This window comes from Saimiri boliviensis, chromosome 10 (assembly GCF_048565385.1).
Source record: "Saimiri boliviensis isolate mSaiBol1 chromosome 10, mSaiBol1.pri, whole genome shotgun sequence".
NCBI classification, from domain to species: domain Eukaryota; kingdom Metazoa; phylum Chordata; class Mammalia; order Primates; family Cebidae; genus Saimiri; species Saimiri boliviensis.
The window spans coordinates 45,260,698-45,276,534 of record NC_133458.1 but is presented as its reverse complement, the minus strand read 5'-3'; the positions used below and the strand labels follow the sequence as shown (position 1 = coordinate 45,276,534).

The 15,837-nt window shown below is 35.4% G+C and overlaps 1 protein-coding gene and 1 pseudogene across 9 annotated transcripts in view; one reads left to right on the top strand and one right to left on the bottom strand.

Annotated features, from left to right (window-relative positions):
• IMMP2L (inner mitochondrial membrane peptidase subunit 2) overlaps positions 1–15,837 on the bottom strand; it is a 923,127-nt gene that overhangs the window by 804,924 nt on the left and 102,366 nt on the right. The gene's annotated exons all lie outside the window — the stretch shown is intronic.
• On the top strand, positions 13,242–13,627 carry LOC101043161 (ATP synthase F(0) complex subunit f, mitochondrial pseudogene; annotated as a pseudogene).

Sequence of the window (15,837 nt, the reverse complement as noted above, 5' to 3'; positions counted from 1 at the left end):
AGAGACTCGAAAATGTGGGAGAGTGTGAGGTGGGTAAGGGTTTAAAAATTACCTATTGGGTGCAATGTTCACTATTCAGGTGATGGACACACTAAAAGACAAGACTACACGACTATTTAATATACATACGTAAGAAAGCTGCACTTGTCTCCACCTACCTATATAATTTATATTTTTAAATAAATTTACAATTGGACAATCTAGTTTAATACTCTCAAATATAGGAGAAAAAAATATATGGAAGCAGCCAGCCAACCACAGCTGCCAGAGCTTGAGCATCTCACTTTCGTTTAGTTAGATCCACCCCCGGCAACAGTTCTTACAGACCCTTCAGTGTTTTGGGGGCATTCCCATACTCATGCAGTGGAGCCCATTCGTCAAAAACAGCAGCTATCAGATCCCCTACAGATGTAGATAGCCAGCCTAGAATTTCCTCCGCATACTTCCTCTCTCCCAATACCATCATCTTGGCACTCAAGGGATTTTCTTAAACTTCTTGCCATGCACACCAGTTGTCCTGCCAGAGCTCTGCTGACTTCAGTTAGATGGCACTATGTTTGAGAGGCCAAAGAAGAGACAGAATCAGCAAAAGAGACAACAGATTTGTTGAGGGAACATACATGCCGGGCAGTCCAGTGGCAGCAGGCTAGACAAGAGAACCTGTCCAGTAAAACTCCAGAAAAAGCAAAAATTATTAAAATAGAGGACTAATTATATAAATTATGTCATATCCACTTGACCCTCTATTTAAAATCCATTAGGATATTAAACATAAAAACCAACAGGCAACAGGGAAATGCTTTGTTAAAAAAAAAATGACATTATGCTGGAAAGTACACTTTTAACCAAACAATGTATGAACACAAAAATAAAACTTCTCATCATAATATTTCATAATCTAGAACACTTAAATAAAAATGTATTCTTAGGTAAGACAGTTGGGACTTGTCTTCCAAGGTTTTTCTTCTTACACACACACACACACACACACACACACACACACACACGCGCGCACACTACATATACAAAAACTTTCCAAACATTTTTTCTCATTATGTAAAAAATCCAAATACAGTAACTCAAAAATTTTTAAGACCTAAATATTTTATTTTATTATACTTATAATACTGTCACTAAGTTAAACTCAAAGAATCTAACATTAGATCATTAGGCAAAACTGCATTGTGTTTTGCCTAATGACCTAATGTTTTGCATTGCTGTAAAGCAATACCTAAGACTGGGTAATTTATAAAGAAAAGAGGTTTATTTTGGCTCACAGTTCTACAGGCTGGACAGGATGCAGAGTGCCAGCATCTCCTCCTGGTAAGGGCCTGAGGAAGTTTCCAATCATGGCAGAAAATGAAACAGGTACAGTTATGTCACATGGCAAGCAAGCAAGAGTGGAGAGGTGCCACACTCTTTTTAAACAAACAGATTTTGCATGAACTTAGAGCAAGAACTCACTCATTAGCATGAGGAAGGCAATAAGCTATTCATGAGGGATCCACCCCCATGACCCAAACATCTCCTCTACCTTCATCGTTGGGAATTATATTTCAACATGAGATTTGGAACAGACAAACATCCAAAGAGTATAATGCACTTATTTGTGTGTTTGTGAAAATCCGTCGAAATGTACCTTTAAAAAATACATCCATGGCCAGTCATGGTGGCTCGCGCCTGTAATCCCAGCACTTTTGGACACCGAGGTGGGTGGATCACCTGAGATCGGGAGTTCGAAACCAGCCTAACCAACACGGAGAAACCCCATCTCTACTAAAAATATAAAATTAGCCAGGCGAGGTAGTGCATGCCTGTAATCCCAGCTACTCAGGAGGCTGAGGCAGAGAATCCCTTGAACCTGGGAGGCAGAGGTTGCAGTGGGCCAAGATCACACCATTGCACTCCAGCCTGGGTAACAAGAGCAAAACTCCGTCTCAAACTATATATATATCCCATTGCTATAACAGTTTTTAAAAACTCAAAGTGAAAACAAACAACTGTGTTAGACTCTCTTTAGCAACAAACTACAAAAATGATAAACTCTAAAAATATATATAATTTTAATCATACCATTTACCAATGATTTTATTTTTTTAATTACCACTTCTTTTCATTTTACTATTTCTTCCTGACCACCTAATCTGAATCAGCCATCTGGCCACTATCACCTTACAGTGTTTTAATTATCTACATGGTATTTATTTTTGTCTGATATATTCCTATCTTATTTACTGATTATCTGCTAGCATGTAAACTCCTTAAGTAAAGAAATTTTTTTATCTTGTTCAAAATCCAGAGTCACCACATACAAATGTGTATGTTTTACACATGTGACTATCGTTACAGTTATGTACTGCACAACCTACCGAACTGAATATAGGATGTCTGGCTGTGAACAAATAATTATCAGACATGTAATAAAAAGCCAGAGATCTTAACAATGCTGTATCCCTAGTGGTGATGCAAACCCTCTCTAGGCATGCATGCCAGGAAAAGCTGTTCCTCAACATTTTCAATTCCTAAATATTCTTTAGCATTAGGTTACACAAGCATGTATAAATTATTTGTTCTTTGCTATTCCATGAAATCTATAACAGCAAAATATTCCTGAGGCAGAAACCAATCCAACGAAGTTACCTATTAAAGCCCAATATCAATGAGTTATAATAGCAGTAAACTTTTTTAAGTATTTTTTAACCAAAAATACTAAATTGTTTTAGACACATGTCACTTATTTTTTAAATAACATGCTGAGTCTCAAGGAATACCGTAAATCTATGTGTATCATTAATATAATCCATTGTTTATGTACTTAAACATCTAAAATTATAGAACTACATTTTTTAAAACTGTCATCTCTTTTTTATAAAAATAAGAGGATTTTTATTAAAAAAAAAAAACCTGAGTTTAAATTAGTATTATATTTAGGAGTCCCACACCCACTATTTCCAAACATAGCTCTTTTTATAATGACTTCTGACAATCCTCTAGAGAACAAACATTCAGCTTTAATCAAAGTTAAATGCTAGAACTGTTTCCTGGGAAATTTAATTCAAGGTAAACAATCTACTTGAGATTGTTCTATTCACACAAAGCTGTGTTGTTAGAAGAAATGATAGTGAAATATAAAACCTTTCTCTTCTAGGTTATTGTTTACAATTTAGACAAAGCTGAGAACCAAAAAGAAGAAGAGAAAGCCAATGTGAAAGGAATGTGTAGGATTAGTCATACTTCTTTCCAGAAGATAGATGTTGACCAGTGAGACTATGAGTTACTAAACATAGCCATCTCATTCTGCACCCCTAACACACTCTTAAAAAAGAAATTACAACCTCCAATCTCCATTTGTCAAGTTTCTTGAATTTAAATATACAGGTCTTCACAAACATAAACTAAAATTCAACACAGTTTTATTTGTCTACTATGTGCTAGACACTAATAGGATAAAAAATGACTAGGAAACACTTCTTGCCTCAGAGGAACTTCACACTCAAATAACAACATTACTTGGCAACAAGAGTGTGGACACAATGTGAAATCAAGGTGGGGTCCAGCAGTTAGAAGAAGCCCTTCCTTGACTACTACACCAAGGACAAACTACTACAAATCATTTTCTCTTATACCCCAGCATCCAACCATCCTCTCGAAATGCTCTCCTGAAGTGTACATCCTTGCTTAGCTAGTCCACTCATCTCTTCCATGATTAATCCCGTCACCTCTGCTTTTCAGAAATGGTTCTTCCCAATTGTCCCTTCCAATCTGTACTTCACAACTCTAGTGCCCCAGTCTCAGGCATGCCACCTCCCACTCCAGTGCTCTTATACCTTCTCAAAGCTGTACTTTCAGTCTTGAAGACCGAGGCAGGGGAAACTGGTACTCACACATTACATCAAGGAAAGACCTCAGAGGTGTGCACACCAATGGAGATACCTGGGTTCAGTTTCAGATCACCTCAATAATGTGAGTCACACAAATTTTTTGGTTTCACAGTACATATAAAAGTTATGTTTACACTAAACTGTAATCTATTAGGTGTGTACCAGCATTATGGCCAAAAAAGAAACAATGTACTTACTTTATTTTTAAAATACTTTATTACTAAAAAATGCTAATAATCATCTGGGCCTTTGGCCTGTTGTAATCTGTTAGCTGTTGAAGTGTCTTGCCTCAACGTTGATGGCTGTTGACTGGTCAAGGTGGTAGTTGCTGAAGAGTGAGGTGGCTGTGGTAATTTATTAAAATAAGACAACAATGAAGCTTGCCACGTTGACGGACTCTTCCCTTCATGAAAGATTTCTCTGTAGCATGCAATGCTGCTTGATTGCATTTTACCCACAGTAAAACTTATTTCAAAATTAGGGTCAGTCCTCTTAAACCCTGTCACTGCTTTACCACCTCAATTTATGGAATATTACAAATCTTTTGTTGTTGTTTCAACAATGTTCATAGCATCTTCATAAAGCATAGATTCCATCTCAAGAAACTACTTTCTTTGCTGATTCATAAGAAGCAACTCCTCATCTATTCAAGTTTTATCATGAGATTGCAGCAATTCCATCAAATCTCTGGCTCCACTAGTAATTAAAACTGTTTTGCTATTTCCACCACATCTGCAGTTACTTCTTCCACTGATATCTTAAAACCCTCAAAGAATCAACTTCAATTTGACCTCCTCCCATGAATCACTAATGTTCTTAATGGCATCTAGAATGGTGAATCCTTTTCAGGAATTTTTCAATTTAATTTGACTAGATCCATCAGAGAAATCATTATCTATGGCAGCTATAGCCTAACAAATGTACTTCTTAAATAATGAGACTTGAAAGTCAAAATTATTCCATGATTCTTGGGCAACAGAATGGATATTGTTAGCAAGCAGAAAACATTATCTCCTTGTACATCTCCGTCAGAGCTCTTGGGTGACCAGGTGCATAGTCAATGAGCAGTAGTATTTTGAAAGGAATCTTTGCTTCTGAGCAGTAGGTCTCAAGAGTGAGCCTAAAATATTCCACAAACTGTGCTATGAACAGATATGCTATCATCTAGGCTTTGTTGTTCACTTATGGAGCACAATCAGAGTATATTCAGCATAATGCTTAAGGGGCCTAGGATTTTCAGAATGGTCAAGGAGCACTGGCTTCAACTTAAAGTGAACAGCTACATTAGTCCCTAACAACAAAGTCAGACTGTCCTTCAAAACTCTGAACCCATGCAGATTTCTCCTCTGTAGCTAGAGCAGTCCTAGATGGTATCTTCTTCCTATGTAAGGCTGTTTCATCTAGCTTGAAGATCTGTTGTCTAGTGTATCACCTTCATCAATTATCTTAGCTAGATCTTCTGGATAACTTGCTGCAGCTTCTACATCACCCCTTGCTGCTTCACTTTGTACTTACATGTTATAAAAATAGTTTCTTTCCTTAAGCCTCATAAATTGAGCTCTGCTATCTTCAAACTTTTCTTCTGCAGATTCCTCACCTTTCTCAATCTTCATGGAACTGAAGAAAGTCAGACCCTTGCTCTACATTAGGCTTTAGCGTAAGAGAATTTTGTGGCTGGTTTAATCTTCTATCCAACCACAAAAACTTTCTCCGTAGCAGCAATAAGGCTGCTTCACTTTCTTATCATCCATGTGTTCACTACAGTAGCACTTTTCACTCCATTCAAATACTTTTGCTTTTGCATTCACAACTTGGCTAACTGTTCAGCACAAGAGGCCTAGCTTTCAGCCTATCCAGGCTTTCAACATGCCCTCCTCACTGAGCTGGGTAATTTCTAGCTTTTGATTTAAAGTGAAAGACATGCAACTCTTCCTTTCACTTGAACACTTGCCATTGTAGGATTATTAATTGGCCTAATTTTAATATTGTTGTGTGTCAGGGAATAGAGAAGCCTAAGGGGAGGGAGAGAGAGAAAGGAACTGTAGGTCAGTGGAGTCGGAGAAGTCAGAACCTGGCACTTACTGTTTAGGTTGGGCATATGAGATGAGTGTGAGTCATGGTGCCTCAAAACAATTACAGTGGTGACATCAAAAATCACTGATTATGATAATCATAGCCAATGTAATAGTAATAAAAACATTTGAAATATTATGAAAATGACCTAAATGTAACACAGAGACATGGAGTGAGCACATGCTGTTGAAAAAATGGCTGCAACAGACTTGCTTGACACAGAGTTGCCACAAACCTTCTAGTTGTAAGATAACACAGTATCTGCAAAGTGCAATGAGGAGAAACACAATTAAAAAAAAAAAAAGTATTCCTGTACACAACTAAATGGAAAATAAGGCAATGTAAAAGTCACATGAAAAGCTCTGCAGGTAATACAGTCTGAACTATTTATCAGAGAAATGTCCAAAGCCATACAGCTAAGTGTTCACTGCAAAGTAGGGATTCCTTTTTGGGAGCCACTTACCATGCTCCACAAATTGATCCCACAATAGTCTCAGTGGAACTACATTAAGTGTAGTTCTACATCCTTAGGAAGTTATAGCCAAAAACTATTGCAGGTCTTTCGCCTTTTCAAAACTGGTTTCAATCATTGGAAGTAGCTATACAGACATGTACTTGAGAACTTCATCATTTACAGTTCAATGATTTTCTAGACCTTCCAAATACTGCATTTTACCCCTTTAATGACACTTTGCTCCCTACATAAACTTTCATCAATGCCAGGGTATTGAATAGAATAACCCTGAAATCAGCCATCATATCAACAATGGCTACAAGGTACATCTCTAAGCTTCAGTAAATGCTCTGTGCTGAGAAGGCCGAAGCATCTACTGCAATATGTCTGTATAGGTACCTCAAATGAGACAACCACTAACAAAAAAAAAAAAAAAAAAAAAACACTCTGGTACAAATAAACTAGTACTGGATGCAGCTAATAAAGCACATGATACTGTAATGTTAAATACATACACTAATAGAATTTTCTACAATTCTATGCTAGGAGATCCCTTGTAAATCATAGGAAAGTAAGTGGTTTTAACATTAAATTGTCCATATAGTTAAGTGCCACTTCATAGCAAGTCCTGCGAATTAAAAAGCCAAACTGAGCTGGTTTGGACCTGGTTACAAATGCCATTTAAACAGAACAGAACAAAAGCCTCTATGTTGACAGGGATAACATCAAAGTGGAACACAGGCCTCACACAACCATCTAGAATCTCTCAATTTCACCTTTGCTTCAGAAATACTGAGGATTTTTCATTTAAGTTTTTCTTTCCAGAGCATGTATTATAAACTTTTAAGATAAGTTAGTAAAAATATACACATATAATAGAATAGGTTGATTTTATGTTTTTTAAGATGAAGTTTTCAGTTGTCTCATTCAATCCTCTTCATTTTAAAGATGAGAAAATAAAGCCCCCAAATGGTAATTCACACATGACTACACAATATATCAGAGACAATAATTTCTCTGTTAATTACTTATGCTTCTGTTCAATAAAATAATCCAAATTTTCAAAAGTAGTAAGTTATTTTATAAGCCTATCAAAGGACCTTGCTACTTTAAAGACAATTGGAGTACTATGAACACTATCTTAAGAGGAGGAAACCTGAGTGGGCTGGTTAAGGATGGAGAGAGAGGAGGATAAAATCATGGTCACTCTTTGACCCAAATCAACTTAATTTCCAGAATGCCTAGTAAACTTGAAGTGGCTTGGTGCAGCTAGGCACACAGAGCTCAAACATTTATCAAGTCTCCTCTGAAGAGTTCTAAATACGGGGACATACTAGTGTGCTTCTTTACATTCCTTCCCAGTCCGGACTGCACAGAACAGAACTCTCCTCAAAATATCCCAGAGGGACTTCAGAATCCATTTTTTTCAAATGTTTTGACACAACACTAAAAAAGTTGCAATTATTAAAATATCAGAAACTACTATATTTCATTCAAATATGATAAGCTACAACTCATCCTTCCTCCTATCTATTTTTATATGTGGGGATCACTAAATATCTTTAAACTTAGGGTATTTTTCCATTTTTTTCTCTACAACCACAGTTAAAGAATTGGGAAGTTTAAAAAAAGGAATTTGATTTTTTATCTATTAAAAAGAAAGTTTAAATGTCATTGTTATTTGTGAAAACTGAACTGTAAAGTATATAGTATGTGTATCTTGACAGAGTATACAATTTCAAAGGTGAAAAAAACATTTAAATTGATTTTAAAATTATTTCTCTGTTAAATATCACAAAATACTAAAGGTATAGGCTTAATTGCTATAAAAATATCTTTAAATGTTGTATTTTTGTTTTTAAAAAAATCACTTTGTCCCTTGAGAGAAATAAGGTTGTTACTATTTTTCTATTTTCCCAATTCTCAAACCCTTGAATTTATGTTTTTCTTCATTAATTACATTGTCCTTTTTCTGATGGTTTAAAATATTGTGCATATTCATATATCTGTTAATACAAATATTTATGGTCTAGCTCAGCTGATGCATTGATGAATATGTTCACATATAGGTACATGTATATGCACACACATACACATACCAAGAAAGATGGCACTGTGATTAAGCCTCTTTCTAGAGTAAGACTGCTTGGTTCAAATTCTGCTTCCACCACTTAAAAGCCTGGACAAACTTCCTAACCTCTCAGTGACATAATTTTCTTATCTATAAAATGGGGATAGTAATAGTAAGTGCCTATTAGGCAAATAGGACTAAATGAAGATTTTATATTTATAGTGATTTTATAATAGCATCTAGCAATGTTAAATGTCTGCAAATAAGTGTTGATTTTTTTACAATTTGTTTTACTTTTCTTATTCTCCTTCTCTTTCTTTTCTTCTCATCATCACTTCCACTGCTTCATCTTTATCAAGTGCTTAACTATCAAATCTTGCCATACAGATAACATTTATATAATTCTTACACTCAGAAAATAAACAACAGGACATTGTAACCCTGATGATAATGAATACACCTAATGCAAAGAGGTAAGAGGGCAAAAATAATATGCAGGAACAGAAACTGTACAGCACAATGTAGTGTTCTTCAAATTGGAGTAGATATACCCCTCTAATTACTTGAAGATTTTTCTAATAAATAGCTAACATAAATATATTTAAGGAAATTAATTGCTAGATCTGAACTTCCATAAAAATCTTTCTTAAAAATGGCCTATGTGAGAAAGTACCTCTCAAGTATGATATCCTTTCCCATCTCATTTCTATTATTCTTCTCTAGCTTCATAGCAAAAAAAAAAAAAAAAAAAAAAGGCATGCTCTTACACATACCCAAGAATACTACAGGACATTGTTTTGTCAGAAAAACTGTGGCGAGGCCCCAAAAAGGGAAATCTCATGTATTTTTCCACTATAGGTGCTCTCGGCTGAAGTGAAGACCAGCTCACCAAGTAAGAAAACATCCTACCAACTTTACTCCTTCCTACCAATTTATTCCCCCTCTTTCCTAGAAGAACGAAAAAAAAAAAAAATGATAGACACAAACATGCATATATAAATAAATACATACATAAGTTTAAACTGCTTTGGCCTTCAAAGGAACAAAACCACACAAGATCATGATGAAGAATAAAGAAGAATAAATGTGAAGAGAATAATGAAACTTGAAAGGAGAATCAGAATGCAAGCATGTTCTCTAAGACATTCTGAGCATTCTCAAATATGTTCTAACATTCTAGATTTCAGATTAGATGATCCTTTTAACAAAGTGCTAAAAGGGTAGAGATTGGGAAATAGGATTAATTGAAGAACAGGGAAGAACAAGAGAATAAAGGAAAAACGGGGAGAAAAGGCAAGGCAAAAATCATTTAATAGGAAAGGAAGAAACCCTTTCAAAGAAATCCTACATTTTCTCTGGACATATCACTAGTAGCACATGCAAGAAATCAATATACACTTTTTTAAAAGAAAAGATTAAGTAGAAGAGAAGAGAAGATATACAGGTCACAGGGAATTAAAAATTAATGGTGCCTTTCCAGACAGACTTAAAACAATTCTAGTAACTGAAGGGCAGTGGGGCTGGGAAAGGTATTTCCTTTTCTATTGTCCATCAGCTTAATAGCTATTGGAGATATTACATTATTCAGTGATACATGAAATGCTTTAAACTTATTATTTTTCTAGTAACAATTACATATTAATCAAGATGCAAGTTTATAGTCTAATTTTGAGCCTTACTTTAAAGTTTTTATCAGCAACAATCTTGTATAATCTACCATGACTATACATATGCATCAGGTTTAGTAAAGCAATTTATGATAGAGTTCGCATATGTGAAATCGAAAGCCAGAAGCTAACTATTATTTTAACAAGCTGTCAAGATATACAGAGTTTTGCCAAAGAAACATTGATTACACTGGTCTTTTGAAAAGTAGATAAAACTTAGAATTCCTAAGCAAACCATAGTTACACAAAATTGTCCTGAGATTCCTAAGAAGCATATGACTCAAATGCTACCGTAATCCTCCATAAGATTTATTTCCAATAAATTACATCTCTGTTTTAGAACTCATAATTTGCAGCCCATTTTCTAGTAACATATTTTTATCATTTCCTATTGCTGAATAAAAAAGAAATTACAGGACAAAGAGAAGATCATGAATAAACTATCCAAATTTTTTTTATTATCTTGAAAAATATATAACTGTTTACTTCCTGTTCTTCTGCCACTAAATCTCTCCGGGGAGGCCCAACTTCCAATTCTCTGAAGTGGTAAGAGAAAAGAAATAAAACTAAGTAGCAGGTTGCTATAACTCCAATTCAAAATCAAATTATTACTCTATATAATACAGCAATCTACCATAATCTCCTTCAACACTCCTGATCCTCTTTACGCCACTCCTTTCTGTAGCACTTACCTCCTAACAAAAATGTACACGTTTATTATATTTATTATGCCTCTTCTTGCTAGAAAGTAAGCTTCAAAAGGGCAGGGATCTACATCATTTTGTTCACTGGCCAATCTCAAACAACTAGAACAGTGTCTGATACACAGTAGGTGCTCTATTGAATAAATAAACTCTTACTTTACCTGTATCAAACTCCCCACCTGAGGTAGCACTACCTAAACTACATGTTGCTCCAATTGTAATCAATTTGCATGTGATTTTTCTAACTTGCATGTCATTATTTTGGCTAAGTGTCCATTGCTACAACTATAAGTAATCTATGCACAGTGCAGCCTTCACTGAAACCCAAGTAATACCTCTGTTCTTAGCTGATCTCATTTTTATGGCCACAAAACTCAAAGCATCCCACTGCATAGCTTGTTTGTTCACTCCTATTTATGCAATGTCTTCAGTTTCCTGCCTTGAATAATGCTAGTATAAATTCACCGGCCGGGCGCGGTGGCTCAAGCCTGTAATCCCAGCACTTTGGGAGGCCGAGGTGGGTGGATCACGAGGTCGAGAGATCGAGACCATCCTGATCAACATGGTGAAACCCCGTCTCTACTAAAAAAAAATACAAAAAATTAGCTGGGCATGGTGGCTCGTGCCTGTAATCCCAGCTACTCAGGAGGCTGAGGCAGGAGAATTGCCTGAACCCAGGAGGCGGAGGTTGCGGTGAGCCGAGATCGCGCCATTGCACTCCAGCCTGGGTAACAAGAGTGAAACTCCGTCTCAAAAAAAATAAAAAATAAAAAATAAATAAATAAATTCACCACCTTCATTCCTTTTTGTGTACATTATTCTTGATGCCTTCTCCCCACCATTACAGCAGATTCACTCTTCTGATTTTCCACTCATCAGCACGGTACTTCAAACACCTTCACAAAAGCCCATTAGAAACAGATTGAGAGGCACATTTGTGAAGCTTCTTAACAAATTTAAGTATTATTTTAAAAGTATTCATTTTAAATTGTAGCATTGTTTGATAATCAATATCTTGCTTTAAACTGATGAAACACATGTAAAGATGCATGCTACCCACAGAAAAGGATGAAACCAAGAGATCACCTTTATGGTTTATGGAGAATCAGTGAGAGGAAAGTAAAAAGATTAAAGGATGATTTTGGGAAGTCCAGAAAATTAATTGACTGGTTATCTCTCACCAATGTCTTGATCCAACTCAAGAATCACTCTTACACAGCAAAACTCAATCTTTCTTGTTCTTTTACTTGTGGCAAGAGAAAGATCCCTAAAATGACATGCATTTATAAAATGATTGCCTTAAAATAAGCACTCAATAAATATTTGCTAAATAAGTTAATGAATCAATGAGTATTTCCCTATGGTTTGGAGAAGTTCAGCCCAAGTTAAATGCCAGACTCAAATGTAAAGGATTATGTCTCAAAAATATACGTTACCCAGCTGATAAGCATAACACTTAAATAACTGTATCTGCATGCTCCGTAAGAACTTTATGCATTCACATATTTAAGACATCATCAAAGAATTGTGAGACAACTTTTTAACAGCGAATTGAAACCATATAAATGAGTTTTAACTTTTTGAGCATTTTTTTTGTTTTTCTTTTTGTTAGAGATAGGCTCTTGCTTTGTCAGCTAGGCTGCAGTGCAGTGACATGATCACAGCCAATGGAAGACTTGACCTCCCAGTGTCAAGTAATCCTCTACCACCTCTACCTCCAGAATAGCTGAGACCACAAGTGAAGGCTACCACACGTGGCTCATCAAGTGACAACTTATTCTCAGTCAAAATTCATGGATAAAAATAAAGTTAAAAAATTAATTTTAATTTACTTTCAATTTTGAAAAACTATATATTTTATGATAACAGTTTTGATTATGCTCTCCATCAAATACATTTAATTTTCCATTTCTCCATATTTAAGCAGATTAACTCCATTAAAATGGGAAATGATTCATTTTCCACTCACTAAAGGAAGCATAAAAGGAATTAAATACAAAGACACATTCAAAATAGCTAATTTCATTAATATTTCCTGTATCATTTCAAAAAACATTCCTAAAAAATATTCCTGGAATTATTCTTATAATTTGTATAGTCTCATTATTAAGAATTATTTAGATAATTTATTTTAATTAGATGGGCTTTTATAAAGTATATAATCAATAAGTGTTTGTAGATTCCTTATTTTTAAAGCTATTTTTAAGTTTCTCTTTACCCAAAAATGTAATCTGGATTAAATTCAATTTATTGACCCAAAGATATAAATGAGAAATTCAAAATCATTAACACTCTAATACAGGTAGATGGAATGATGAGTGATTAAGGGGGAAGCCATAAGAAGACACCAAGTAATGACCTTTCTAGCATGGTCTGAATGCAATCCTTCCTATGAAATTAAAATGTGATACAGCCCCTACTCAGCAGCCCTTGCACCCCTACCCAGCAGCCCTTGTGCCCCTACCTAGCAGCCCTGGTGTGGCTCAGCACAGCAGACACCAGGACTCCAAGATAGCATCAGTTGTACCAGTGAAGGACAAGAAACTTCTGGAGGTCAAACTAGGGGAGCTGCCAGGCTGGATCTTGATGCAGGACTTCAGCCCTAGTGGTGTTGTTGGAGCGTTTTGAAGTGGTTACTCTCCGTATTACAACAAGTACATCAATGTGAAGAAGGGGAGCATCTCAGGGATTACCATCGTGCTGGCATGCTATGGGCTCTTCAGCTACTCCTTTTCCTACAAAGAGTCAAGCACAAGTGGCTACGCAAGTACCACTGAAGAAGAGGATATACGATCTTCTTGGCCCAAGTCCCTCTTGTTGCTGAATCCTTTCATATCCTTACAGGAATTAACCTCCAAATAAACGATGACTGGTTAAAAAAAAAAAATGATACAAAGTCTATCAGGAAACCTTCTAAACTCTAAGATTTGTCAGGAAAAATTGTGAAATACCGAAATATGCAAAATATTACTGGATGTCCTATCTAGTATACCTTTCCAGATTATCTAATTTAGTAAGAATATAAAGCTTACATTGTTTTTCTGCTACTCTACAACTATGTAGTTGTAAGATACAGAATACTACAAATAATTCTGTTCCATAAAATGCAAATAAATTGCATCCAGTGAAATGAAGTGGATAATTGGCATATAGATATTAACTAGTTTTGCATCTGTTGCACATCCATTTCAGCATCCTCAATTGCCTACATATGTGGGCTCTTAAAATTCTCCTTTGAATAATTTATAACATCTTACTGGTCTCCTTATTAATTAATAAGATTAATAAAGTCTTTAATATCCATTCTTTTTATATTTGAAAAAAAGACATAATTTTAACCTTTCTTTAAAAGTATCCCTTAACAGAATCTCTACTTAAAAGTATGACTTTTGAAATAATAACCAGCTTCCATAAACAAGCTTTCTTAAAATTTCCACTAAGTCATAAGTCATCCCATTCAAATTAATCAAATTAAAATATTGCAGCATCAATGTTTAAAATAATATTATTCATATTATAAAATAATGAAAAAACACTCTCCTACTTCTACTTCTAAGAATCCAAATATGAATGAATCCAAAGACCATCATTACATGATGTACATTTACTATTTACATATCCCTAGACCGAAAAAGGTGCCAGGTGGACTATGACATAATGCTTTTTTATCACTGAGATTTCATTTCTTAGTTATCTCTATCATATATTCCACTGTTCTGCTCCAATGCCTCTCATGTATATACATAAGTATATGTAATTTATCTTTCTAAGCCTAAATAATAGGATTTGGCAATTATTAGAATACCTGAAAAAATCCACATAACTCAGTTAAACTTTGACATTATGACCACATTCACACATGCACAGATAGCAACTACATCAAAACCACCACCTAGCCAACATGGTTTTTAAGAGTCCATAAATTCAAAGAAGCATCCCAATTTCAGATATGTTCAAATATGAAAAAAAATACATCTTAGAATCCATAAAACACCACAAATATAAGTGCAAAAATATATAGCAGGAATATAAATGGCAAATAGCTTACAGCCAGAAACTCTTATCACTCGATGGTCATCATTTCCTTAAATAGCTAGGATAATTCACACAGACTGCTAGAAATTTATGAATCTTAAAACTGACAGTCAGCATCTCAATGAAGCCAAATAACTCTTTTTTTTCTTTTTTTTTTGAGACGGAGTCTTGCTCTGTCACCAGGCTGGAGTGCAGTGGCGAAATCTCCGCTCACCGCTCACCACAACCTTCGCCTTCTAAGATCAAGTGATTCTTCCGCCTCAGCCTTCGAGTAGCTGGGACCACAGGCACGTGCCACCACACCCAGCTAATTTTTCTGTATTTTTAGTAGAGACGGTGTTTCCCGGTGTTGGCCAGGATGGTCTATGATCTCTTGACCTCATGATCTGCCCGCCTCTGCCTCCCAATGTGCTGGGATTACAGGCATGAGCCACTGCGCCCAGCAGAAACCAAATAACTCTTTAGGACAATAAAAGATAAGGTCCTTGACCAAACTAGGGTTATTCAATCTTCTGTTAAGGAAAAGAGTGGTAGGGATGGTTTGGTCTCTAGCAGAACGGTGAGCAAGACGGTATCGCATAATGTAGCTAGCTTAAAGCAAAATAATAAAAATGAATAAACACACATTCCCCTACTTCTAAGAAAATTACATTCTTCCTTTTTGATGTACTGCTGACATTCCTTTCCTCTTTTCAGTCCTAGATATAGTTAACAGCTTGTAAAACTGCTGTTATTATAATGACAGTCTCAATCAGCTACATCACAAGGCTTTTTGCCTAAAGGATCATCTCTCCAAGTTGTAATCTCTTTGAAGACAAAGGAGACAAAAGTCTCTCTTGGACACTAAGGTTTCTACTAAATTAAAAACCAAAATATTCTAAATATTTATGAATAATATCAATCAGAATTCCTGCTAAATACTACTTCTTAATTTTTAGCCTTTTGTAATATG